General features: G+C 48.2%; 1 protein-coding gene and 1 pseudogene across 1 annotated transcript in view; both read right to left on the minus strand.

The window, feature by feature from the left end:
* The window catches only part of NPEPPS (aminopeptidase puromycin sensitive), a 1690513-nt gene that overhangs the window by 277034 nt on the left and 1385807 nt on the right, over positions 1-27672 (minus strand). The gene's annotated exons all lie outside the window — the stretch shown is intronic.
* LOC138522119 (ras-related protein Rab-7L1-like) lies at positions 14980-15490 on the minus strand (annotated as a pseudogene).

Raw genomic sequence — 27672 nt, forward strand, 5'->3', positions numbered from 1 at the left:
CCCCCATATATATAATTTACTAACCCACCCTAAAAGATTTGATGGGTTTTTTCGGAAAAAAATTAATGGCAAAAAACCCAGCGAAAACACATCCCGTGATGAAAGGATGTCGTACCCACTAGCACTTAGCCTGAGGTTCTCCCCTCTGGTTCCCCTTCGCACTTCCCACTCCTCTGCCCCCCCCACCCCCTCTCTTTATCCAGAACATCTCCTCACTGCACTTGCACGCCCAAATGCCACAAGGTCTAGGACCATGACTGTATTGTACTGTTTTGCTATTGTTTTATCCACTGTGTGCCTTCCCATTTATACTTGTGGCACTTTAAAACACTATTCAGTTGCATAAGCACCTAACAAATGATTAATACAATAAAAATAAAAGGAGAGGAACAGAAGAGAAAAACAAAGGTAATCTAGTGGTTTGTGCTTCTAGTAATGATTAAAATCATTGATCAGCATCAGAATTGCAATAACTAGGTAAACACTCACCTTTGTATGAATATAAAATCTGGCTGATATTTGAACATTCCCATAAAGTGGGAAATTGATTTTAACATAAAATAATAAATTGTATGTTTTATCACATAAAAATGATCATCTGTACTTGCAATGTTAATTGGATGCAGAATCCATCCCACCAAATTCAGTGTATACCACAGTACCATCAGTTTAAGGTCCCATAATCCTGTTTCACAGAAATTCCAAGTAGAAGGCTTAATATTATAGCTAGGTATAGGATTTAAGAGCTCAAATAGTTATTAATTTGGTAGATGTCCGTCCACTAAGCCGAGATCAGCAAATTATGGTGTACCGTGTGCGTTTTGCAGCGCCATTTTGGAAATCGTGTTTATATATCATCGATGTCATCACGTATAGCGTGTGATGTCATAAATCAGCAATACACTGCTGTTACCAAAACATACTCTTTCTTAAAGTTTTAGTAATATTATCAAATGGTTACCACATTTCCTTGGAAATTGCTAATAATTGATGAGGATTAAACTGACAAGGTTTCCCATACTCTGGTTTTAATTTATATTCAATGATTTAAATCATGGCTATAGCGTGCTTTGTTCAAATGTACAAGAAGTAATCCAGTGTTTGTTGTATCAGTCCTTCCTAGGTATGTATAGTGGTTGGTTTAACAGTGTATAGAATTAGCATTGCCATGTCCTATACATGTCAATAATTGTAAGCCTCATAGTAGCTATTAGAAATCATTAACTTAGTCATTTGACATTGCAGAGGTATATTTTCTGATTGATAAAATTCCATGGGTCTAAATAATAGGGACGAACAAGTTACTCTCTTACCTGGTAACGTTCTTTCGATGGGATGGTCCGACGATGTATTCCATATCTATGACAGTAATCACCGCAGCACAGCTGTGGTGATTACTGTCATAGATATGGAATACGTTGGAGGACCCAATCTCCTTGAAAATGAGTTTTCTATCAGGATTATGGATATTGCTACAAGATAATCATTGTAGTTGTAGTGCACGCCTAGTTCTTTATTTACATGTATTATTCAAGGTATATTTGATTACATGTAGACAGACATTTAACAATAGGTTAACAGATCCTGTTCCTTTCAGTTCCGAGAAAGCCATCAAGCTCACTGCCTGTGTTCAATCCTAGAGTTGTTCTATGTAGCTTGCAGATATATTTTGCTTCCAGTCTCCTTAGGGTAAATTCTTTATTGTCCCTTCATATGGATTGCTTAACATCGTCTATTGCCAGGAATTTGATGTCCTTTTTAATGTCCATTTGGTGTATTTTGTTCCAATGTAGTAAGAGTGGTAGTCTTGGATCATAACTCCCGATCATGCTCCGGCTGTTCCCGTATTCGGATACTAAGCTCACAAATTGTAGTTCCTGTATTTTTTTCCAATATCATTTCTTTATTAAGTTTTATCATGGTAACAACAAAAAACAATTAAACCAAGGTCTACAGTGTATCATCGGCCCATCCCTCTTCACCCGACGCATCTACTAACAAGCTGCACTATCCTCCGACGAACCCCGATGGAATCCTGCACATCTAAGGAATTCTGTGTGCTTCCCGCTCACTTTTGAGGCATCTGCACCCTTATACCTTGGTCCCTTTGCTGCATGTGAGGTGCCCCCTCCAACCCCTTCAGGACCCTGAACGGCTGATAATCCAAAGTGCTGTGCCACAAGACGAGCGTCCACCTCTCTGAAATGGCTGACGCCATATTATTGTTTATTGGTTGCTAAGCAACCATATCAAGTGAAGCTGCTGTTCCGTCCGTCCGATTGGTGCAGGAGGATTACTTCACCCGTCCTGCTCCACTGGAAGGCGCTAGCCGGGTGGCTCACACACCAAAGGCCCAACACAAAATGCTGGAGCCTGTCCGTGCCTGTCCAGGACAGTCAAGACCTAGGGCCAGAAATTCTGCCCACGTCATATCAGACCACCAGCCACAGAATCGGCGTATCTCTTCACTTGTACACCCCCACAAGGTATGAGGCTCACGTCAGTCGAGCCCACCCTTTACACCTGCTGGTCTCATGGTGATATGCCCTATAGCTTAATGGCATTCTAATGCTGCTGCTAGTACTGCTGTACCTATCCACTCATGCTCCAATGCTAACTAAGCAGAAGCTTTTTAAACCACACCGTCCTTGCTATGCATAGCGCACTAATGCTCAGGCCGCTACCCCAGCGCCCATCTGCTAGTTAAATTGTTCCGGCGCGGCTATGGCACCTCTATTGACTTACCATGCTCTCGCCTATAGGGTAAATGCAGCACCTACCTGCATGCATGCATTTTTGTTTACCTGCGCCAGTCGCACATTATCAGCTTCTTGTGCCCGCTAGCTCATGTTGCCTGTTATCACCACTTGCTTATAATTCTGCTTAATTGAACTTTAGCGGCCTTACCTTAAACCCTCTACTATGCTAAGCCTCCTACTAGTTATGTTCCCATTTTGCATTATGCCAAACATCCCCTGTACAAGAGGCACCTTCCTCAAAATTTACAATGGCCTAGTTAGACCAGCTTGCCAACGCCACCACCCTATCCCTTGCCCCATCCCTTTTCTACCCTCCATACCCGCATTTCCTCACCCACTTCAACAAGGCCCCACGATACCCAACAAAGGCATTACCAACCCAGAGCCCGCATACACTCAGATGACCTCCTCTCCACCCATCACCAAAAAGACCATTTATAAAACCAAACCCATCTTAGGTCTCGCCAAAAGCAACAGGCTCGGATCCCAGACCTACTCACTACACCTTACCAAAACTCCATCCCCACCTAACCTCCCTCCCACCTCAACAAATATCACAACTAACAGCCACCAACACAAATGCCTCACTAGAGCCCCTCTTAAACAACCGCAGAAACCTCCATCTACACCTAGCCCGGATATCTCTCCACATGTCCCTTTGCCTAATCTCAACTGTGCACTCGTCAATGCCTGTTCACTTGGAGCCCACACCATTGAAATCCATGACCTCCTCATTGACCAACAACTCGACATTCTAGTGGTCACAGAAACCTGGCTACACCCTGCTGCAGGCCCTCTGATAGCACTTGCCACCCCCACCCCCACCCCCCCGGCTTCAACATTTTCAGGGTCGATAGGACCCACACCCAAGGAGGCAGAGTCTCCCTAATAGCCAAATCTACACTTCAAATCAGAGCATGCCCGATTGAAACTACGCAAGGATACAAACTCCTTCTAGCCAAATACACCTCCAACCCCAAAACCACTACCGATCTTCTGGTCGTATACAGAGCCCCAAACAAAAATACACACCCAGACGCAGACTACTACTCGCCCCTCTCATCAAGCTAAACACCAAATGCATTATACTCAGTGATTTAAACCTTGGCTTCAATGACCCTCTTTATCATACAGCCTCGTCATTCTACTCGGCCATGCAAGACATGAGCTCTGTCCAACTAGTCAACACCCCTACCCATGATAAAGGTAGAATATTGGACTGGATCCTCTCACTCAACTCACAAATATCTCTCCTCTCTGTCCTACCCATAGACTGGTCCGATCACCACATTGTTAGCTTCTCCATAAATCATAGTGTCCCAGACCTCTCAGCAACGAACAAACCCGAAACCTAAGAAGCCAGAAATATAAAAAAAAACTCACAGCTGAAAACCTCTCCCCCGCCCTAGAAGCATCACTAGCGGCCACTAACCCAGACAGCAACGAACCTGCCAACCTGGCAGAGTGTTACAAAAAATGCCTTGGAAACACCATTGACTAGCTAGCCCCCGTCATCACTAAAACCTGCAGAACAGACAAATGCACCGGCTTCTGGTTCAATGAGGAACTAGTTTCGTTGAGACGCACCAAAATAGTGCTTGAACATGCCAATCAAAACCCCTGACTCAGCCAAGGCCTTTATCAACGCTAACAAAGTCTACAAATCAGCCATAATAACCAACAACGTGAATGCTCTCAACCTAAGAATCCCTAATGCCTCCTCCAAAAAACCTGGTGCACCACTATCCAAGATGCACTAGCCTCCAAAATACTCCTACTACAAAACAAAACTGCGGCTAAAAAACAATGCCTAGCAGGCAAAAAATCCACCACCCTTGAGGACGTTCCATCCACCAAGCCCACCAATCCCTTCCACTTCACCCCTGTCACCCAAAAAGAGGTACTAGACACTATAGCCAAACTAAAAGTGCCCAATTGCAAATAAGACCACTTCCCCCCCCACCGTTAACTCTGCGCACCCACATTAACCCCTCTCATCACTAACTTTGCCAATGCCTCCTTTAACTCCAATACAGGGCCCATCAGCATCAAAAAGGCCTGGGTAACGCCTCTACTAAAAAGCCAACACTAGACATCCACTCCGACTAACTACCGCCCAATAACAACGGCCCCCTTCCTACTGAAGATAACAGACAATAGCACACACCCAAATCCAAAAACACCTCGAACAAAATCAATTACTGGGCGACAGACAATCAGGCTTTCACCCAAACCACAGCACTGAAACAGCCCTCCTCGACTTGAAAATACAAATGGACGCTAACAGAGACGCAGGCAAACTGTCTCCTAATGCTTTCCGACCTCTCAGCCGCGTTCGACCTGGTCGACCATGACAAACTCTCTGCCACTCTCTTTAATAACTTCAACTTCTCCAAGGACGCCACTAGTTGGGCCAAATCCTTCCTAACAGACAGGACTTCAAGAGTATCCATCGGCAAAGCCTCTGCTGACTCTATACCAGCCCCCCTAGGTGTTCCCCTAGGATCCTGCCTCTCCCCAGCCTTTACAATGCTTATACTAAGCTACTCTTCGCAGCCCTGGACGCCATGGGTGTCATTTAGACTAACTTCGCTGATGATACACATATCCTTATCCCCTTATCAGGCAACCATGAACAGGACACCCTACTTATCAACCAAATAGGTCAAAACTCTAGGCGTTTACCTAGATGTTCGCTTATCCAGGACCAAACAAGTTAATACCCTCTCCTCAGCCACCTCATACATCACCAAGCTCATTTCATTAAGCCGTAAATTCCTCACACCAAAAAAGTGCATCACATTAGCAAGAGCCCGTGTACACTCTAGATTGAACTATTGCAATGTACTCTTACTAAGTATGTCCACTGCTAACCTGACCAAAATCCAACTCATGCAGAATAAAGCTCTTTCCGAGCAGCACTGGGAATACAAAAAAATGAGCACATCTCCACCATCAGGAAAAACAATCACTGGCTTCCCATCAAGGCAAGAATTATTTTCAAAACCTTATGTATCACACACAAATGCATTGCCAACAAATCTCCTAAATATCTCAACAACTCTGTTACATACAAAGCTCCCTTCAGACAGCTCAGATCCAGCAATATCCTCCTCCTTGCTATCCCAAGATTCAAAAGTGTAAGAGCAGGGGACAGCAGCTTCAAAGTTCTATCCCCGAAACACTGGAATGCTCTCCCAACAAACAACAAGATGAATCCCACCAACTATTTAAAAATAAATAAAAACATTTTTTTTCGCTGAAAACCTGCCTGTTCAACCTAATCTAAAGCACCCAAACTCCATAGGTCACACCAGCCAAATGCTCTTCTACCTTCTGGCTCATACCTGCCTCCTGTCGCATTTTGTCCACAATTGTCAAGAATGTGATTCCAAGATGGCTGCCGGAATCAAGTAGACGTGCCGACGGCTGCTCCCAGCCTCCTCGGCCTTTTATCTGGCGGTCCCACCACCCCCGAGATGAGGCAGAAGGTGTGGCGAGCGGACATCTCGGGGAGCACGGCTGCGGAGAGACAGAGGCACGGGGGCACCCTGGAAGGGCAGCGCAGAGCTGAGTCAAAAAGCGTAGGCTGAAGCAGCGCCGGGCGGAAAGTCACGCCTCAGAAGACCAGGGCAGGGCAGGCGGACGGGACCGGAGCTCGTTGGCGAGGCAGAGTGCGCCCCCCCCCAGAAGGATCTGTGAGTCAGAGGCGGACACCTGTGGGATGTTGGCTCCTGGAGAGGCAGCAGTGAGAGCGGAGCGGACCAGTGGAGGCGAGAGGTGCAGCGTCCCCGGCGCTCTATTGAGGAGCTCTGGCCTGTCCAGAGGGAGAAGGGGAATGGAGACCAGAGGAGGGGTGTCTGCGTAGTGACCCGCTGCGGAGCCCCTGCCAGGCTTGCCGGTGGCGGAGCTGAGAAGAGTGGCGCCCCCTCCCAGTGCAGCAGCACCGGAGCCTAGGTGAGGAGTTGGGAGGAAGGTGAGGCGCGGAGCAGCAGGAACAGGCCCCGGCGCGAGGAGGGTGCAAGGGTGCGCCCGAAGAAGCGGAGGCTAGACGTCCCGGCAGCCATATCAGAGGCAGACGGGAGGCGGCGGCAATACCTGGGTGCCACTAGCAGGCAGCGGACCCTCGCGCAGCAGGAAGCAGCAGAGCCCCAGAGGGCTGAGCGAGGTGCCAATAGCAGGCAGCGGACCCTCGCGCAGCAGGAAGCAGCAGAGCCCCAGAGGGCTGAGCGAGCTCCGGGCGTAGGAGGGGCCCAGGTGGAGCAAAAGGCAGTTCGGAGGACGAGGCCCGGCAAACAGCAAACACCGTCAGGCAGCGGGGCATAGAGCAGCCCCTATAGTCTGGAATCTGCAGGGTGCCTGCAAGGTGCGTGCGGTCACCGGAGTGAGTCTGGGGCGACCCCCCTGAGGGAAGCAGGGGGTGAGTGGTGAAAGACACCAGGGGAGGGCCTGGTGCCCCTCCCCAGTCGGGGGCCAAAAAGCCATCAAAGGGCCAGTAATAGAATTGTGGCTGTCCGGGACCCCGTTGGACTGCACAGACTTTATGGCTAGCCAAGAATAGGAGGGCCAGGGGCCCAGGACTTGATTCCCCCCCCGCCCCATAAGGAGCAGACCCCCAGAATCCATACCACAAGGGGGAGGGGCTGTACGTCCGGAAGAAGTAGCGGCAAACGGGTGACCAGGAGCTCCCCGATATTAGTGCGGCCTGCATTGGGGGCCTCGGCAGGGGAGGCACCACAGGGCCAGAGAGGGTGAAAGACCACCCGAAGAGGAAAGATCACCTGGTCTGAGGCAAGGACGACCTCACAGCAGAGGGGGGGGAACAGTAAGAACAGGTGCGAGGGGACCCAGGCCACCGGGGTAGCAACTCAGGACTTGGACAGCTGTTGGGAATATGGTAGGGTTGAGGGGCGGGCCCAACATAGATGCATTCCAGGTCCAGGGGGAAAACTGGGAAGGCTGGTCACCTCGTGGGTGAGCCCCAAGGAACATTACCTATGCTTTAGCCTGCAATGGAGAACAGGGATTCCAGCCAAAGCGGCAGTGGGCATCCGAAAGAGTGGCGGAGCAACGAAGTGGAGGACGAGCCGACGAGGCAAGATTTCAGGGGGCAAATGCAGACTCAAGAGTTCCTGGCTAAAACCTTTCAAGGCCAATTTCTGTTAATGCGGTACGACCTCAATGCAGCGCTAGGAGAAATGCGACAAGAAATGGCTCAGTTGGGGGGGGGAAGGACAGACTTGTTGAAAGAGGCCTCCAGGAAAGCGAAAGGGACACCATGGCAAATAGTGAGGCTATCGATCGGCTGGACACTGCAACAAGGAACATGGAAGCAATGGTAGAGGATCTTGAGAACAGATCTCGAAGGGTCAACATCAGGATTAAATTGCTACCAGCATATCTTTGCGGAGCTCTTGGGCGAAGGGGCCCCGGGCTCGATAGAATTGGACATAGTCCATAGAGTTGGCTGGCTCTCTGGGGGTCCCAACGCCAGACCTCGGGAAGTTGTGGTCGCCTTTGCTAGGTACGGGCAGAAGGAAGCAGTGCTGCGGGCGGCCAGGCAGAGCGAACCAGTATTCTACAAAGGGCAAGAAATATCCTTGTTTCAAGATTTGGCTACTAGCACGCTGATGAAAAGAAGGAGCATGGGTCCGGTTTTGAAGGAGTTGACTATGAAAGGGATAAAATACAAGTGGACTTTTCCTTTCGGCTTAATGTTTGAGTGGGGCGGGAGCCAGAGGCGAGCAACTACGCTGCAGGAGGCGGCTAACATAATACGATTGGAGCTGGAAAACGAGGGTGGAGGGGCACAAAGGTGAGCTAACAGGGAGCCAAAGGGAAAGGGGAAGACCCTGGGAATTGTCTATTGTGGGGGAGCCGAGCAAGAGAAGGGTTGCACTGCGAGGCGCCACGGTGGGGGGGTGGGGGGTTTGAAAGATCGGGGTGCTGAGGGGGAGGTGGGTCGCAGGTGGGGGTGGGTGATCTGAATGCCACAAGACTTTCTGGGGGTGGTGGGAACTAGGGTATCACACAGGGCCTAGGAGGAAGGAGTAGAAAAAATGTTGGAACAAGCAAGGACGGGATTGTTCGTGAGGTTGGGAATGGAGGGCAGGGGGAGGGAGTGGTCTCACCCTAAGTTGGGGGAGAGGGGTGGGAAGGGGTGGAGAAGAGGGGGTAGTGATAGGGGAGGGGCCACAGCAACTGGTTTAGCAGCGCAGGAGTTATCGGACCGCAGGAGAGCGTCTGGTGGCAGGAGAGGAGGTGGAAGAGAGGGCCATCTCAAATGGTGGGAGGAGGGGGACTGCCCAGGTTAGGTCTGTGGTGGGGGCGGAGGGGCAGGTAGGGGGGGCGTGTCAGATCTCCATTCAGAATTCAGGTGGCTAACGCATAATGTGAGGGGGCTAAATTTCCCCCCCAAGCGGACCAAACTAACAATTTACAAGGACACACGCACCAGATGTTCTGGCGCTGCAGCAGACCCACTTGATGCGGAAAGACGAGGGTCGTCTGCGGCTGAGGGGCTTCTCGCAGATACTGTTCACATTGGGCCCCACAAAGAAAGGGGGGTGGCCCTGGCCTTTGGGAGAGGTATGGACTTCAGAACCCAGGACATCCTCAGTGACAAAAATGGGAGGTATATCATGGTGAGGGAGGATTATATGGGCATAGCTTCGGTATATGCCCCAAATGCGGGACAAGATCAGTTCCTGTGTGAGACCCTGGGCATCTTGGAGAATTTTGTGAGGGGGCAAGTCATTTTGATTGGGGGATCTTAATTTGGACTGGGATAAGCGGTTGGATCAAACACAGCATGCGAATGGAGGGGGAGGAGTTGTGGCCTCCCCGCAGCTCAAAGAACGGGTGGAGGGGGCCGGGTTAAGGGATGTGTGGAGAGCATTGCGGGGAGAGAAGGAGGGGCACACGTTTCTCTCCGGCGTCCACAGAACCCAAACAAAAATTGATTACATCTGGGTCTCGACAAGCTTGGTGGGCAGGGTGGAGCGGGTTTGAGGTCGGACCCATGGGGATTGCCGATCACAAGATGCAGATGAAGATGCAGCTAGAGAGGCGAAGGCCAGGGGTTTGGATCTGGAAGTTCCCTGATGTACTACTGAGGGATCAGGTGATTCAGGATGAGATGGGGAGTAACATTAAGGCTTTTTTCGAAAGGAATAATGGCACGGACACGAGTCTCAGCACAAGGTAAGATGCGTTTAAGGCCACACTAAGGGGGAGGGGAAACTCATTGCTCTGAAAGCGGAGAGAAATAAACAAATGAGGCTGCTGGAAACTCAGATGGAAAGGGAGGTGGAGCCCGCGAGGGTGAGACTGAGGGAGGCCCCCACAAAGAAAGTTCATAGTGAATATAGGTTAGCTGAGGGCCAACTGGGGATTTTAAGGACCAAAAAGGTGGAAGGGGCAATGCTAAAGGTCGGGCAGAAATTCTGCGCGAAGGCCAACAAAACAGACTTACTTCTAGCTCGCCTTCGGAGGGGAACCAGAGAACAGAATGTGATCACGGCCTTGAAGGATGAGAGAGGAGAGAGGCTCACACGAACTGAAGAGATAAAGGGGTACTTAGCTAGATTCTATGAAACCTTGTATACATCACAGGATTCAACGCCCCAGCCTCAGAGGGATTTCTTGGGGGTCTGGTCCCTCCCACGACTCGCCCGGGAAAACGGGGAGGAACTGGGACAGGCTATCACGGAAGACGAGGTGAGAGTTGTCATAACGTCACTACCCGCAATAAGGCCCCGGGCCTAGATGGTTACCCAGCTTCCTTTTACAAAACATTTTCCCCACATACTGAGCCCACATCTCACGCAGCTGTTCAACACGTTTGGGACTATGGTCCGCATTACCGCATCGATGGAGGAGGCCAAAATGACACTCATACATAAGGCAGGAAAAGACCCGGAAGACTGTACTTCCTATAGACCCATCGCTCTCATAAATACGGATATGAAAATGTACACCAAAATATTAGCGAAGCGATTGGATGCGCACCTCCCTACACTGATTTATCAAGATCAAAGAGGGTTCGTGTTGGGGAGGCAGACAGCTGACAACATCAGGCGGGTGGCCCATCTGGGAGAGAAAACGCAGAAGACGCCCACTCCGGCGGTTCTCCTAGCCTTGGACACAGAGAAGGCGTTTGATCGGGTGGAGTGGTCGTTCTCGTTTCAAATCATGGAGAGGATGGTTCAGGCGAATTATAAAAAACCCACTTCACGCATCCTAGTAAATGGACAATGTCACACCCAATTAAGTTAAGGCATCGAACGAAGCAGGGGTGCCCTCTTTCCCCGTTGCTTTACGCAATATACCTGGAGACCCTTCTTCTGGCGATACGGGAGGCAGAGGACATTCAGTGCGTACAATTTGGGGGGTGTCAGCATAAGGTGGCGGCGTTCGGCGATGATATGCTGCTTGCTTTGACGGACCCGGTTGGGTCAATAAAGGAGAGCATGTAGCTCCTGTCCAAGTTCGGGGAAATCGGGCTTGCAAGTAAACTTGCAAAAGTCAGAACTAATGAACCTATCGCTGAGGGATAGTGAGGAGGTGGCACTGAAGTCAATATCCATGTTTAAGTGGAGTCTGGGTGGGATACGATATCTGGGGATCAAGATCACTCCCTCCCTGGCGGGATGGTACGGGGCGAACTATGCCCCCATGCTGATGGCTATTAAAAAAGACTCCAGGAAGTGGAGTGCTCTTAGGATATCCTGGCTGGGAAGGGGAACGGCACTCAAAATGGTGGTTCTCCCCAGTTTGCTTTATCTATTCCAGGCCATCCCGTTGCCCGTCCCGGCAAGCTTTTTCAGGGAATTATATATGGCAGTCAAGGACTTCATTTGGGAGGGCAAGAGGCTGTGCTTGGCCAGACGGTTAGTGTCAGCGTCTAAGGGGGAGGGTGATTTGGCCCAACCAAACTTTCGCCGATATTATGAAGCAGCGCAGCTCAGGGTAATCAGGGAATGGTTCTCAATATAGTAAGCAGTGGGTAAAATGGACAGAGCAGTGGCCCGGCACCACCTGGGGGAGTTTCTATGGCTTCTGCATCGTTTTCAGCCGCCTCACCTGTACATGAGCGCTATAACAAAGGGGTTGATTGAAATCTGGGACGGGGCGCTGGAGAAGCTGGGGATCACGACTTTTCCGTCACTGTTCACCCCCAACTTCAACAATGGGGACTTTACCACGGGGATGGAAAAGGGGGCATTCCTGAAGTGGGAGAGAGGGGGATGTAGGTCTATCAGAGATATGTTCTGTGGTCAAAGCATGAAAACATTTGAAGCGTGAAAGTGGGATTTTGGGTTGGGCGAAGGGGAACGGCACAGCTATTTTCAGATTAGACATTGGGTGATGTCAACGGAAGTACGAAGGGCAGCCACTCGCGTCATGACGCAGTTCGAACAGTATCTCCTGACGCATGAGGGGTCCAGAGGGTTAATCTCTGACCTCTACAGACTCTTGGAGAGCGCTGGCCCAAAAGCGAACTGGGCTTACTTGAGCAGATGGGAGCAACTCTTGGGGGCCAGAATGGAAAGGGAGGACTGGGAGAGGCTGTGGAGGGAGATCCTGAAGGGGACAAGAGCAGTCCAGCTACAGGAGGCCTGGTACAAGTACATTTATGGTTGACCCTACGCCCAGCTCGCCTGCACGTGATATACCCAGCAACGCCCGGGGAATGCTGGAGGGACTGTGGGGAAGAGGGGACAGCGGCTCACATCGGGTGGGAATGCCCCAAAATCAGACCCTTCTGGAGGGACATCTTACGGGCACAAGACCAGGCATTTGGGGAGGGTGCCAGTGAAGACCCCCGGGAGATTCTAATGGGGATGCGTGAAGCAGGGGGGGAGGGGAGGGGTGGGGGAGGAGAGGGCGAACCAAGGCAAAAGTCATTTTCACGTAGGCAGCGATGGCTCTCATTGCACAGAGGCAGAGGCGGAAGAGCCCCATGATTCCAACGGAGCAAGACTGGCTGAGGAAGATGTGGCAAATAGTATCGATGGAATGGGCTACTTACATGGTCAACAACCACCTTGGGAACTTTTCATCAGATCGGGGATAGACTTTGTCCTACTTAAAAGGGGATTTCAGGGAGCTGTGGTGCTCTCAAAGGCTCAAACTGTTGGACCTCTACGGCTGACTTTCCGGAAGGGTAAGGGGTGGACACGAGGGATTACTGGCGCTATGGCAAAAGTTCAGGGGATTGGGGAAAGGGGAGGGGTTCAGGTTTGATGCGTTTTGTTTTTTCCATGCAATGAAAACAATAAAAAAAAGTTAAAAAAGAAATTGTCAAGTATGTAATTTTGAACTGTCTGCAACTACGCTGTGATACCTCAGGGTCTGGGCGTATAACTAGTGCTCCAGATAAGAGAGTAAAAATGAGTTTTCTCCTCTGCAAGAGAGTAAAACGTATCCAACATACACCCAATGCATACATAAAATCAGACCCATAGTCCAAAAGAGTTGTAGATCAAAGTTGTCTGGCTTGGCTTTAACCATTTTATTACACTTGTGGAAAATATTCTGCCATAAAATAACTTCCAAGTACCTGGTACTTACACACCTTCATTTTCAAAGTTCTAGAGCCTGGAAACTCTGTTAAGAACTACTATAGATTGAGACTGATGTATTGCCTGCAGAGGGAGGGTGAGTAAGCAACTGTTGGCATATGATTTACTTACAGGAACTTGCACACATAATCTTAGCAGAAGTCACAAACTGCTAATCTACCTTTCCCGCGGTCTGCTGCAGGAAATTCATGTGGATCGCCAGACACTGGTTAGCAATATCACTTCAAATAACCAAAAAGTGCATGCAAGCTGAATTGCATTATGGTAGGCATATTTATAGCTTTACTGGTTTATTGTTTGTATACAAATCCAAAAAACAATTCTGGCAATTACAGTTAGTAAGAAATGCAGGCAAGTGCATATGTTGAACACTGGTCCCAAAGCCCTGCTTCAACACTAAAGTGTGTGATCCCGGACAAATACTTTTGCCACTGTGCCTTTTTAGCAAAAATAGAAATTGCTACTACAAGTGATTTATTTCCAACTAGTTACTACTCAAAATGCCTGACTGGCCCCAGTTCCACTGTTCGACCTGTAGCATTAATAGTAGTGACCATTTATAAAATGCACATGACAAAGTTTATGTCTCTTGGCTTACTCCTTGCTGCTCGTTTAATCTAACTTCACATGAACTCCGAGTATTAAAGACTTGTCTGTACCTCCCCCCCCCCCCCCATCTTCTACTTCCCTTCCATCCTAGGAGAGCAGTCTTGATTGCCCGATAGGTTTCCTCCTAGATAGTCAAGAATCTGCATCTTGGACATAACACGCATCACAGCAAATTCAGCCCATGACCGGTAATCACATCAGTGGTGGAAGTGGAAAAAAGGAACTAGTGGTCCTCTGGTTGCATCCAAAAAGGAGGGAGTAGGATGGCCGGACATATGGGGTGGGAGGCAGGGTGGAGTATGGGGACAGGGGACCAGGATCACAAACCTTGGCTGAACAGTGAAGCATGGATTTTAATCCACTCTGCAAATTTGACCACATACCTTCCAAGTGTTACTCAGTACAAATAGTTTGGATTTCAAGGCCTGCCGCAAAACATTTACTGGAACCAGATTTCCAATTATTTGCAATGATTTTCAGCATCAATGTAGGAACTTAGAATCATCCAAGCAGTTTAAATATGCAGGATCAAAAGGCAGAAGAATACTGCAGCCCATTGCAATTGAATATCAGATGAATTTCTGGGTAGCTGGATGCCCAAGTCAAAAACCTATCTTGATCAGTTTTCGCTCCAAATTAAGCTCTTTTTTGGCTGCCTCTCACCACTGAAAGTTTAATCCTTAGAGCTTAACAGTCCCTTTTCTCCAGAATCATCCCAAAGCTGCAATCTAGTTGAATCTGTGCAACTCCCATGGAGCATACATGATGTCAAGAGCTTTCATTCCAACTTTCGGAATCAGGCATAAATTGGCTATACAGTGTCCTCATTAATATTAGTCCTCTAATTCCAGGACTGATGCATTTGATCTGTAGAAAGCTCCTTTTTTAAATGTAAAATAAACAGGAAATGTTTGTCGTAACAGGGAAACCGAGTGACCATTCAACAACAGCCATAGCCGGGCGTAGCAACATATTGCAAATTGATGTAGTCGCTGTTACCAGATAAAGCTGCCACCTCCTCACCGTTATCCATCATCTTCGCCAAAAGGACACTTTTTGGCCAGCAGAATGCAAAGAACGGGTGTGCCATTGGACAGCCCCACCTTGTTGTCCAGATCTTACTTCCATTTCTGGCTGTTCAGGAACGAGGCTTTGTTAGTTACATCGAACATGATCACACATGCTGCTGCCTCCCTGTAGTATAGCCTGGTCATCGAGGTAAAGCGCTCTTGGCCTGCTATGTCCCATAGTTGGAGTCTCACTGTCTCGGAATCCGACCACTGCAGTACCTTCAGTGCAAAATCCACTCCCACAGTGGATTTGTAGTTTTTGCTGAAAGCGTCTGCGTAACGCTGCACCAGGGAGGTCTTCCCCACGGTGACTCCCCCACAATAAGGACCTTGAACAAGTGGTCGTGGCTCTTCATCTCAAGACGCTTAAAGCCCCTCACATTCAAGATTTCATTCTCCAACCCTTTTATCAAGGAACAAAGAGCCTCCGAGTCACACCACCAGAAACACAAAAGATGGGTTTGGTGTACTGCCTTCCCTTCCTGCAGGAAGGCCTGCTCAAGCGCAGAGCGAGTTCCCCTTTATACTCGCTCACTCACTTGGGGAACTTCCCTGCTGTCATGGAAAAGCAGGGCTGTGGATATTTTAGTAAATGAACAAGCAAGAATAGCACAATGCTCCTGTGACAGACCAGACAGTGTACTGCAAGCCTGTCTGCAACACCTATGGTCTGGCACTCAGGGAAATGAGTGTGTTATGTGCATGTCTCAGCACCCAGAAGAGTGAGTATCTGCGAGCATTCAGAAGTGTGTGCATGGAATTACCTTACCAATATCTCTACATTTGGGAAAGTGAGTGTGCAGTGCTTACTATACCAAAGACAGCAGAGTTTCAAGAAGAGCGAGTATGCACTTCAAGGGGAGTGAAGGCACATGGATGTCAACATCCCAAAGCAGTTCTGAAATATAAAATCCATCTAGATGCACCCTGGAAGAGCATTCACCAACAATACACACGACAAGCCACTTAGGCAAGATGATGTGCACTAATTGTCATTTCCCCCCTCCACCCAAGAATATTGCAACCTAACAGGGCATCTCCACCCCCCGGATGCCTTAATGCTGCAACACGGGCACTAGTGCATACTTCACTTCCCTGAATCCTAAAAAATGTACTTGTGTGCATTAACTCCCCCTAATGCTCGGCCACATCTCTGCAATTCACAGTTCCTCAGCCTACATCACTCGAAGAGGCAGCTTATCAATGCTCCCAGTTATATAGAATGTCTCTGCCCTGCCAGGAGAGCTCTCACTCTGCCATTTACCCTGCCCAAACCCTTGCGGAGGGAGTGGGAGTGCAGAGCCCTCTGTGGTGCCAAGCCTGGCAAGGCTCACCAGCACTCTGGGAATGGATGGGGCGACTCTCCTGGACATGAAGAGCTATCACCCGGGCTTGTCAGCCCTTTAGGAGGGAGCGGGGGTCATTTATTTCCGCTCCTGGCTGTTTAGGGGTGCTCTGGACCCCCATTCTCCTCACCTCGGTCTTTCCAGGTGTGAAGAGAGCGGAGCAGTATGCCTCGGGGCCTACTCCCTTCCGAAGGCCTACAGTAATGATGTCTTAAAGAGTTTACTTCCAAAAACACAAATTGCATAACACCACATGGCAACATGTAAATCCTTACATCAACATGTTAAGCCTGAATGGTAAACTAGAAGTCCCAAAAATCTAGATAACCCCACTGTACTTTCAGTGATTTAATTAAAGAAGTTGTGTAATACACTCAGATATGGAGATTATTGCCCTCTACTGCCATCTAGTGGAGGAAAGTATGCTTTTTAATGAAAATAAATACAGCGTAAACGGTACGCAGAAGAAAATTAAATGCTCCGTAATGGCTATAATTACATGCATATAGAGGCAAGATACGCACCTTATCTGTAGGGCTGCGTATAACAAATGCAATAAAATAAATACAAATAAATCGCAGTGTTGATAGCATACATAGTTTTTCAGTACGGGTGGCGGGGGATGTCAGCATAGGGAGGGAGAAGAGGGATTGGTAAGAGAAGGGGAAAAGTGCCGGTTATTTTCAGCAGATCGCTGCCATTGACATACATTCTCAATGTTCCTCCCTTCGTTTTTTTTTTTAGCACTATCTGAGGTTTGGTGGCTTGTGTGGAAATCCCAGATACCGTTCTGCATATTCGAAGAAGGGAGACTAGGTGTGTTGAAACTTCCCAAGTGTCCCTAGGTGCACCGCAGTGATCTTTGCTGCATCAGTGTCCCAACATTTTATTTATTTATTTATTTGCATTTTTAAAGCGCTTACACAGCCCGTGGGCATCGAGGCGCTGTTACAGGAACATATTTCTCTTAGTTGCGTATTTATAACGTGCTTAATAATATGAGGTTTAAGCGCGGGCACGGGATTCGAACATGTGTTGCTTGTGTCGTCTTGTTTCCAAGGCAAGCATGTTGCCGCTGAGCTATACTCCCGGGACAATCCCCCACATGTGGATTGCTGGCTCCACTGGAGAGTTCCAGAGGCGGGCTACTGTTATTTCCACTGCCGTGAGTAGGCTGCCGTGAGTAGGAGTGTGATTAATGCTGCCATATGGCCCATTAAGGGGAAGACCCCATTGCCTGCATCTCCCAGCAATATTATCTCTGGGTCCCACGGAATTGTTCGGTGCGTGATTTGCTTCATCTGTGACTGAATCTCCTGCCGAAACCTCAGATTGATCACATGACTACCACAGGTGGAAAAATGTTCCAGTCGTCCCACATCCCCACCAACATTGAGGTGGTATAGCTGGGTTGCTGTTGTGCAATATTTCTGGGGTGAGATACCACTGATAACGCACCTTAATTGCACCCTCTCTATTTGTAGTTCATCTGGAGCTTTTAAGTGTGCGGATACAGACCTGTGACCACTCCTCTGTCTCCAGCTTCCTGCCCAGGTTTCTCTACCATCTGAGCATGTAGTCTTCCCTCTTCTATGGGTTAGTTCTATCAAGGAGCCTATAGAATGTTGCAACTTTGCCCGAGGATCCCCGAGTTGAGGGTAAGTTCCAAGGTATTGAGCTCCCTGCCTCCCCTCTTTTTCATGTTATGTTGGGACATCCAATGCCTCAATCTTGCATATCTGAACCTTTCTCGCTCTGTGAGGTTGAACTTAATCTTGCAGTGCTCAAAAGTTAATGGCGCCCCATTCTCAAAATAGTATTTTACCTGTGTCAAACCACCCTCTATCCAGCTAGCAAATCCCCTCGGATCCAGGTCCGGGGTGAAGTTTGGGTTGTGCCAGATTGGGATGAGAGGACCTAGTAAGCCTCTGGTTCCCCAGTGCATCAGTGCCCTTCTCCAGCTACGGATGGTGTTTCTGGTGGAAAGCAATATGCCCCCTTCGCCTGCCCAGGGAGTCTCCTCTAGGTGTGGGAGCATCAAGAGGGACTGGGCTCCATACCTCCTCCACCTTCATCCACCTTGGGGGTGGCGGGGGGGGGGGGCACCTCGTCCTGTCAACTGAGTGAGAGATGTGCTGTTAAGTAGTATCTAGTTATATCAGGCACCCCCCAGGCCTCCCACTGGTGTGCCCCTAAGCATAATTCTCTTTGCTACTCATGGTTTTTTCCTCCCCCAGACAAATCAACATTTCCCTTTGCATTCCTCCAATTTTTTGTCAGGAATTATTATTGGTAGTGCTAAGGAAAGAAAAGTATTTCTTATCTAGGAGTCCAAGTCCCCAATGTCAAAAGAATATACAGAGCCAACTTCCCACAACTGCTCAAGGAACTCGGCAGCGACATGACTCGGGAACCTGGGAACTAAATACATTTATAGGGCCGCGATTCTACCCATCCACGATATCTCTTGCTTATGCCAGCGAGTCATGTCGCTGCCAAGTTCCTTGAGCAGTTGCAGGAAATTGTCTCTGTATATTCTGTTGACATCAGTTAGGACTTGGACTCCTAGATGAGAAATGCGTGAGCCCTCCCATGGGACTGGGCTGTTCTCTGCGACGGTCATTCGACTTTCATTCAGGATGTTTACCCCCATGGCAACAGATTTGTAATAATTGATTCTGAATCCTGATGCCCCTGCAAATTTAGACATGTCCTCCCGTAGCTCCTTCAGGGAAGATTATGGGTGGGTTAAGGGGAGGAGCACATCACCCGATAATTTATAGTGGATTGGTCCCACCCGTATCCCTTTTATCTTTGGATTGGATTGTAGGTTAGCCGCGAATTATGAGGGCTAATATTAGTGGCGATAAGGGGCAACCCTGTCGGTTGCCCCTCAATATCAGTAATTCCTGAGACCAGTGGCCATTGATTCTTAAAGCTGTGAGTGGGTTTTGGTAGTTGTCTAAAAACCCATTTAGTGAACTTCGGGCCGAAGTCAAAAGACTAGTACTTTGCGTATTTATTTCCGGTTCACCAGGTTAAAAGCTTTGTATGCATCTAGGGAGACTACTGCCAATTCCTCCCCTGATCTGGAAGCACATTCAATCATGTTAAGAGTCCTCCTCACGTTGTCATGTGTGGTGCGTCCTAGGACAAGTCCTGTTTGGTTCGGATGAATTAGTTTAGGTATGATATTCACCAGTCTGGTTGCTAAGATCTTGGTAAAGATCTTTGCATAGTTGTTTATCAGGGCAATTGGCCTATAAGAGCTACAAAGTCTTTGCCCGGTTTCGGGATCATTATTGTGGGGGTGATGTGGGCAGAAGTCAGGATTGAGTTCTACAGATTGGCCATGTGACACAACTGGATGTGGGCATACGTTTTATAAAAGAGAGCTGTAAACCCGTATGGGTTTGGGGCTGTGTTCAAGGAGGCTATCATTCCTTTTACCTCCTCCGCAGAGATGGGCTCCTTCAAGGGTGCTAACCATTCACATAGGGGGGTTGTAAAGACTGGAGGGGGGTAGCTGTACTACTTCCCTCTATATGGCAGAGTAGAAGCACAGAGCACCCCATCCAAGATTCTCTTTATGGTAGTATGGATGAGCAACCAAGGCTTAAGCTCTCAGGTGATGCAGGCTGGTTCTTAAGTACAGTGTAATACCCTAGCCCCCACAAAGGAATGGTCACACACTATGTTATGTGCTAACACAGATCTTTATATACAAATAGGGTTCAAGATATATACATTAATAACAGACTTTCTACTCTGGCAATTTTAATATGGCAAATATATACAATGTCTATGTGGTACCACTCTTTGCTATTGATTCCATTAAAATGCATCAATTGCTGACAGTTATGGCGGCATACAAATCATGCAGCAATGTATAACAGCATAGGTCATTGGAAGGAAGACAAGGTAGATAAAACAGTGGCAGAATAGATATTTAGCTACTAAGACAGTTCTAGGTGAGGACCCCCACCCCCGCCCCCCCTGGGCAACCTGTAATAAAGAGTATGAACAAGCCCAGTCTATTAATGTTTAAAAAGTCTTGTTTCCTGGTTAATATGTTCAACTACCTCAATGTACCAGAGTTAGAAGTGTTTCTTCGACGGTTCGTCGAAGGATCCCTCGAGGGTGGACACCCTTTAAAGCATGAGCCACAGGGTGCCGATATTCCTTGAAGAAATGTGAACACTTGCGTCGAGACGGCAACTTCGACCTTTGCAGTGCTCTTCAACGATCGATCGTGAAAGTCCTGTGAAGATGAGGCGTGCGGTCCACCTCGGTGCAAAGAGTTTGGTGCTGCAAAGAGGACTCATTAACATTGTCCCAGCAGGGGGCATCAGGATAGTTTTGTGAATCAGGACTCGAACACTGGCTGGACTTCGGATCTTCACTCGTCAGCATCTTCATGGACTTTGTGTGGTGGGAAACAGCAGTGGACTCTCCTCGGTCGACGACCTTGACTTTCTCAGGCGGGACAAAGTGGTCAACGGTGATGGCAAGGGAGCCCTTCGTTCAATGTTCTTAGACAAGGTGGAGCATGGTGGCTCCGGTGGTTGAGCAGCATTGCGTCAAGCTGTCCCCGCTTCTGGGCAACATGCTTCGACTGGCTTCCAGCTGTAACGGAAATCCTCCAAACTCCAGTCAACGGCAGTGGACTTCGACAGCCTCAATGTGTTGCTGCTTTACTTCAAGATCAGCTTCTGCACAATGTTCCCTCATACCTCGGGTAGAGGTCTCCTAGCCAGGTCCTCTCTTGGATCAGTCCTCAACAGACACGACAATTTTTAGATTGGGTCAAAGGAAAGCAGCAGCTGCTCTTCTTCCAGCTGGGCTTCAAGGATAAGCAGCTTCAAGTTTCAACTTCAGCTTTGAACAAATCGGGAAGTGGGAAGTCCCCAGATTAACACATCTGTCCCTCATTCACTCTGTTAAGCCAAGCACAGTCAGCCAATCAGGCAGAAGGGGATTCATGCCTGGCAATCAGGCTCACAGGCATTCTGGGTACTCACTTCTACCCAGACACCCTAACAAGGAATGTGGATTGAGACAAGAACCCAACCTTTCAGCACACCACGCTTCATTCATGTCAGTTTCAGGCAGGGCTGTCTCATTCGTTGCGTCACACACAAAGAAACCAGATACCCATAACATAGAATGTGTATTGGTCACACACTATTCACACAGGTCCCACCCCAAGGGTGTACCCACAACATACAGTCACTGGGAAGGCTCCAGCCAGTCTGGCCTGGACTTCCCCTCAATACCATATATGGTTCTTTCACCAAACAGCCAGTCAGGGGAAGGGACAGAGTCAGGGCTTGTCAGGACTTTGGGAAAACAAGATAACAGGCAATAGAAAGCAAGAGGCCCCAGGGGCCATCTTGTCTCCTATCAGGAATCCACTGATTCCTATGGCAGGGCCTGGGTATCCTAAAAGGGAGGATACTCAGAGCACCCGTCAAATTCAGCATGGAGCTGCCACCAGCTCATAACCTGCTGTGTGGACCACACGCATGTGCCCAAAAACATACAGTAGGGGTACCATAAGGGTATCACAAGGGTCTCTGTTCACCACAACCAAAAAGAGGAAGAGCTGCACTCCCAGGAGTCCCAATTGGACTCCTGTGCAGAAAACATCACAGAACACACATAAGGGACTTCAGTACAAGGACATGGAGGCCCTGTCCCTCCAATGCATTTCCAGCATCACAGGGGTGGAGGCTAGGAAGTTGTTCTGTTCTACTTCTTCAATATGAATCCCCAAGATAACCTCCCAGTGGTAGGCTACCATGGCTTGGAATATTTCACTGTCTGTGGGGAGTCGGGCCCCCTCATTGCCTTTTAGGTCCCGGTTATTAAGAGTAAGTGCCTTTTTTAGTTTGTATACTAGTAAACAGTTTGCCTTATTGCTATTGGAATTATACAATTGTTTTGTGTAGGCCAGTACTCTAGCCGATTTGTCCGCTAGGTGCATTTCAAGTTGTGATCTAGCCTTCCCCAGCTCCCCCACGCCCTTCTCGATTGGGAGGCCTTGCGAGTGTGCTCTAGGGAGCCAACTTTCTGCTCTTATTTCTCCTGCTGTAGCAAGCATAGCCTCAGCTGTTCCGCACGCTTTGCTATACAGTCCCCTCTAAGAACCGCTTTCATTGTATCCCAAATAATTGATAGGGGGGGTTTCTTCCGACGAGTTTTCCCTGAAATAAGCTGTGAGGGCTTGCACGATTTAATTCCTGATTACTAGATCCTGCATGAGGAAGTCCTGTAACTTCCAGGCTTTTGGGGCTCGGCTCATAAAGCCTGGTGCACGGATACCAGTTTGAACTGGGGCATGATCCGAAAGTACCCTGGGTATGTTGATTCTTTCTAAGCATGGGAACAATTCCCCAGACATGAGGCGAAGGTCGATCCTAGAGAAGCCCCTGGGAACATGCGAGTGTAATGTGTAATCATAGAGACCGGGATTAGCCAATCTCCAAAAGTCTATCACCCCACAACTCTCTAAGAAAGTCTGCAAACCCCACTGCCTTCAAATAGTCCTCCCTGGTTGGTTGTACGGTTTTGTCAACCTCCGGGTTTGGAACTCGGTTGAAATCACCTCCTACTATAAGTCATCCCTTTGCAAAAGATACAATGTCTGGAGTGATAGATTGCAGGAATAGAGATTGTGAAGAGTTGGGGGAGTAAATAGAAATAATGGTGAGGGGTTATTCGAACAGATAACCCTTTACCATAATAAATCTATCCATAGGGTGGCAAAATGTTTTAATCCCATTAATCGGGACCTCCCTGCTAAGTAGGATTGCTAAACCCTGTTTTTTTGCCCCGACAGCGGCAAATAAACAACTTGTGAAATATGGGCACCGGATTCTTTGCTCGTTCGCTGCCAGCAGGTCAGTTTCCTGTAGGAAGACCACATCCGCCTCTACCTCAGAGAGCCTTTGAGCTACAGATTTCCATTTCCCTGGGAAATTGGGCCCTAGAGGTTCCAAGTCACAAGGACCAGATCTCTCTGAGAGCTATCTTTTATGGAGGGAATTGAGGTGCGTACGTACCCCTCCAGTCTCCAATCCCGTTGTCCCCAAACCTGTAATTATGTGGTACTCCTACAGTGCATCAACGCTGCCCCAACTGCCTTGCACACACCCATGAACAACTAACCCCCCTCCCCACAAACACGCTCTTCAAAACATTCCCCCCTGCCCCAAATCCCAACAAATAAAACCAACTGAGCAAGCTCATAGTTGATCGGGTTTACCAACTACCGCCTCCCAGCGACCAACCTCAATTACATTGAAACTGCCTGGCTAAACATCTGAGAGAAGTGCTTGACATCTTCAATATCTCTCCTGAGACCCAGTTCCTCTCATCCGCAGGGTGAGGCCTTTCGGGGCGTCAAGGTGTTTTCCTCCCTGAGTGGGCCTATATCTTCTAGAAGATTAGTCCGTATCAGGTCCTGTGGGGGTGGTGTGATCCGGATCCCGGCACCTGCTGCCTCTGTGCTCCTGAGTGGGAAGATATGAATCATGTTCCATACTCTCCCCAGCCGGCTTGTGGGGAGGGAGGCTTGGGGATGCTTTGCTTGAGCGCGATGGACTCTATCGGAGTTCCATTGGAGTATCAGAAGGGAGGGATAGAATGGAGCGGAAGAGGTTACCCACATAGTCCTCCAGGTTAGAGTCAGGGATGGCCAAAGGTATCCCACGTAGTGGGATATTGTTCCATCGGGAATGATTTTCACTGTCCTCCTGCTTCATTTCCAGCACCTCACACCAGGATTTAAGTGCCACAATCATGTCTATTCCTTCGACAATCTTATAGTTCTGTTCACACAGAGTTGTTTTCACGTCCGCTATCCTACTTTCAGCTTCTTCAACCCTTTTGTCTAGGCCAGTGATCTTCTGCATCATGACTTCTGCACCGACGGAATAGGCTTCCAGGCCAAAGTGGCTTTCGATGCCGATGGCTCTCTTGGAGCCGAGGGGCACTCTGACGACCGATGGATGCCTCGGGCCTCTGCCTTCTGCCGATTTCTGTCTACTAGGCGCGACACCAGAAGGCATTTCTGACGTTGTCGACAGAGTGACCGGCTTGGGGGTCGGGAACACTGAGCGCCACTTTTGCTGTCAAAGCCTGCTGGTCGGGGGCTGGAGCCGCACCTACAGTGGCTTGCTCTTTAAACATTTTGATCATGGAAGTTTTAAAACGTTCCCACTCTTCCAGAGTGGTCGGGTTACTTTGTTCTGATGACGAGCTGGACTTAGGAATAGGACAATTTCTTGGTCGGCATGCAATGTCGTTTCTATAGCCTTGTCGGGGGTGGGCTCCTCAGTCTCGGCCTCCAAGGACCAGATGAACGACCGCGCCAGAGACTTGGCGCACGGTCGGGCCAAGGCCAGTTTCCCGGCCCTCTCACGTAGTGATTTTGGCTGCATCTTTGCGCATGATGTGCAGGCCTCCGTTTCATGAACACCACCCAGACACCACAAACAGACGTCGTGAGGGTCGGTCACTGACATTTTGCCTCGCAATTGCAGCATCGCTTCAAGTCCGAAACCCGGTGAGACGACATTGCATGAAGGTTTTTTTGTAGAAAATGTGCAATTTGTCGAAAAAGAAAGTCAAGTAAACTCAAGTTGTGTACCCGATAAAGCGTGCATGCTTGAGGAAAAAAGGAAATGAAGCATGCAGCATAGTGACATGCTATATATACATGACGCCTGATGTCAATTCCGGAGCAGCAGAGCTGGATGATCGATACCCATCAAGATGAGGAATCTATGGGAGAAAAGAAATCCATTGAAATGAGTTCATATGTAACATTTGGTGTCCCAAACTCATAACCAAAACAGAGCTCGATCCTCCTCTTCATCTTCCTCGAAGATGGATCCCATTTGCCTGAAGAAATCACGGCGAGGCATGGGTTTGAACGACTTAGTCGGTTCAACAATTGGCTTTACAGACTTTGGAGGAGGTGAATGCCCCGATGGTGTACAAGGCGTTGAGGGCTTCGACTTCTTCCTTGAAGCAGTCAGTGAATGCACCAATAGTTTAAATTGCTTCAATGGATTCAAGTGGATAACATGCCTCAAAGGCTCAGGCGATGAGCTCGACTACTTCGATACCTTTGAAGTGGGCTCCGATATCTGAGATGAAGGCTTTTAGGGGGCAGACAGGCTTTTTCTTATGTGTTGAAGAAGACTACATCAACTTGTGTCGAGGAGCCCCTTGTCCCGGCTCTGAGGCATGCGAGAAGGAGAGAAACAAGACTCGCTACTGGTCTTGTCAGATGCAGAGGGATGGCTTTGTTTCCGAGACTCCTTGAGAGGGACATTCGTCGGAGATTGCATCTGAAAAACATGAAGCATTTTTAAGCAGAAACTTTCCCATTCTGCAGGAGTCAAGGTTTACTTTGAGAGCAAAACTTTTCGGGAGAGGAAGACTAGGACCTGTGACGCAGTTTCTTACTCTTCTTGTGAGAAGACGACGACGAGCACCATGAACAGGACCTCGATCGTCTGATGTTTTCGACATTTGATCTCAGGGGAAATCTCCCTCGAATCGGAAAACTACTTTGTTATGGATGGGGATTTGGGAAAAGGTTTACCTGCATCAGGTTTCCCCTTCCTTTCCTGCAAGGCCTTGACAGTCCTAGATTCACATGATCCACAGTGGTCCACCTTTTGGCCTGTCCCCCAAACACTGCAGTCCGACGTGGTGAGGGTCTGTTATGGACATTTGTGCCCCACAGTTCGCACACCGTTTGAAACCGGTCTTCATGTCGAGGTTTTGTTCGAAGAATATTATAATAATCTTAAGTTTGAAAGGTAAATTAATTTATCTATATACAAGAATGATTAAGTATTTAAAGACTTAAAACGAAAAAAAGAGGATTCACAGAGTAGCAAGCATACAAATAAAATGGAACAGATTAATAAATACGATAATCAATAGTGATCAAAAGTTTTTAGATTTGCCGAGTGTGTCAATGGACTCCCTCCCGTAGGTCTTACCACATAGGTCTTATTCTCATCAGCTAATGGCACAAGGAACCATGGGAACATGATTAGTTTGTTTCATCACAATACACACAGAATAGCATACAGAAATTATTTAATTAACCTGGGCCCATGGTCGCTTGTATATTACAGTCAGTCCGTAAGTAAAGGGTTTATCTGGGTCCATAAATTGAACAATGCAACATGAACGGCATCAGAGTCTGTGTTTAGGTAATAGTGCCAGAAATGATCAGACTTGATGGCCTCATTCACCTACAAACTGGCCCAGTAAGCACATATATCTCTGCCCCAGTTTCTCACCTTGGGTTAGAACATGCTGTAGGCTTTCCAGTTTGTCTGGTCTTTTGCCGATAAGACAGATTCGGGATTGTCTGGGCATTTTTGTATAGGCGCCCGAGTCACAAGCAGAGGGAGTTGGTTTGTTCTAAGGCATAGGATAAAGCTACGTAGACGTGGGTTAGGGCACTTGATAACACTGCGTTTCTAAATATTTATGGGCAATTCCCATCATGAATATGTGATTGTGGAGCGTTTCCAAATGTAGATAGTTGTTTAGCCAATCGTGTTGTTCCATCTTCTTAAATATGTTTTGTAACATTAGATAACCAGTACCACGTTCAAAACCAGGTAGTTCAAAATCAGGTACCAAGTCATTTTCTCAAAAACCTTCTTCACTAAGACACTGGTGATCTGGGGTTCTTTTGTTAATCCTATATTTTGATACAGAGGCACAACCAAGTATAATTTAACAAGGGACATTTCGGTTTAGACCTTGATTATATATGTAACAGTCCACGATGAGTCAGACTGCATTCTCAAGGACGTCAGTCCGAGTTCGAGTCTTAAATAAGCCATCGATGTGGACTGGGGAAGCGCCAATATATTCCTCCAGAAGTTGCCCCCTGGGACATCAAGACACTTTAGATCTCTCATGGCCAAAGCCTCAAGGCCATATAATATATCAGGGGCAAAACACTGATCGTATAATTTGATCATTCCTTTGAGGGAAAACCCTGCGGTAGATTTTGAAAAATTATTTATGGCATAAGTCAACTGGCGGGCCTTATGCCTTTTTAGTTCGATAACTTTATAATAGCTACTCACATGTTCAATGGGTCCCAGTTCCGTTTTGAATCGGACCCTCTGTACCTTTCCTCCTGAAATTACCATAATCTGAGTCTTATTCGTATAGATTGCCAGCTCATTTTTTCTAGCGAATTCAGTCAGGGCTTTACATTTGGATTTGACCCCTGCTATGGTGCGATCCATCACAA

The sequence above is a fragment of the Ambystoma mexicanum genome, chromosome 13 (genome assembly GCF_040938575.1).
Source record: "Ambystoma mexicanum isolate Mex_15411 chromosome 13, UKY_AmexF1_1, whole genome shotgun sequence".
Classification (NCBI taxonomy): domain Eukaryota; kingdom Metazoa; phylum Chordata; class Amphibia; order Caudata; family Ambystomatidae; genus Ambystoma; species Ambystoma mexicanum.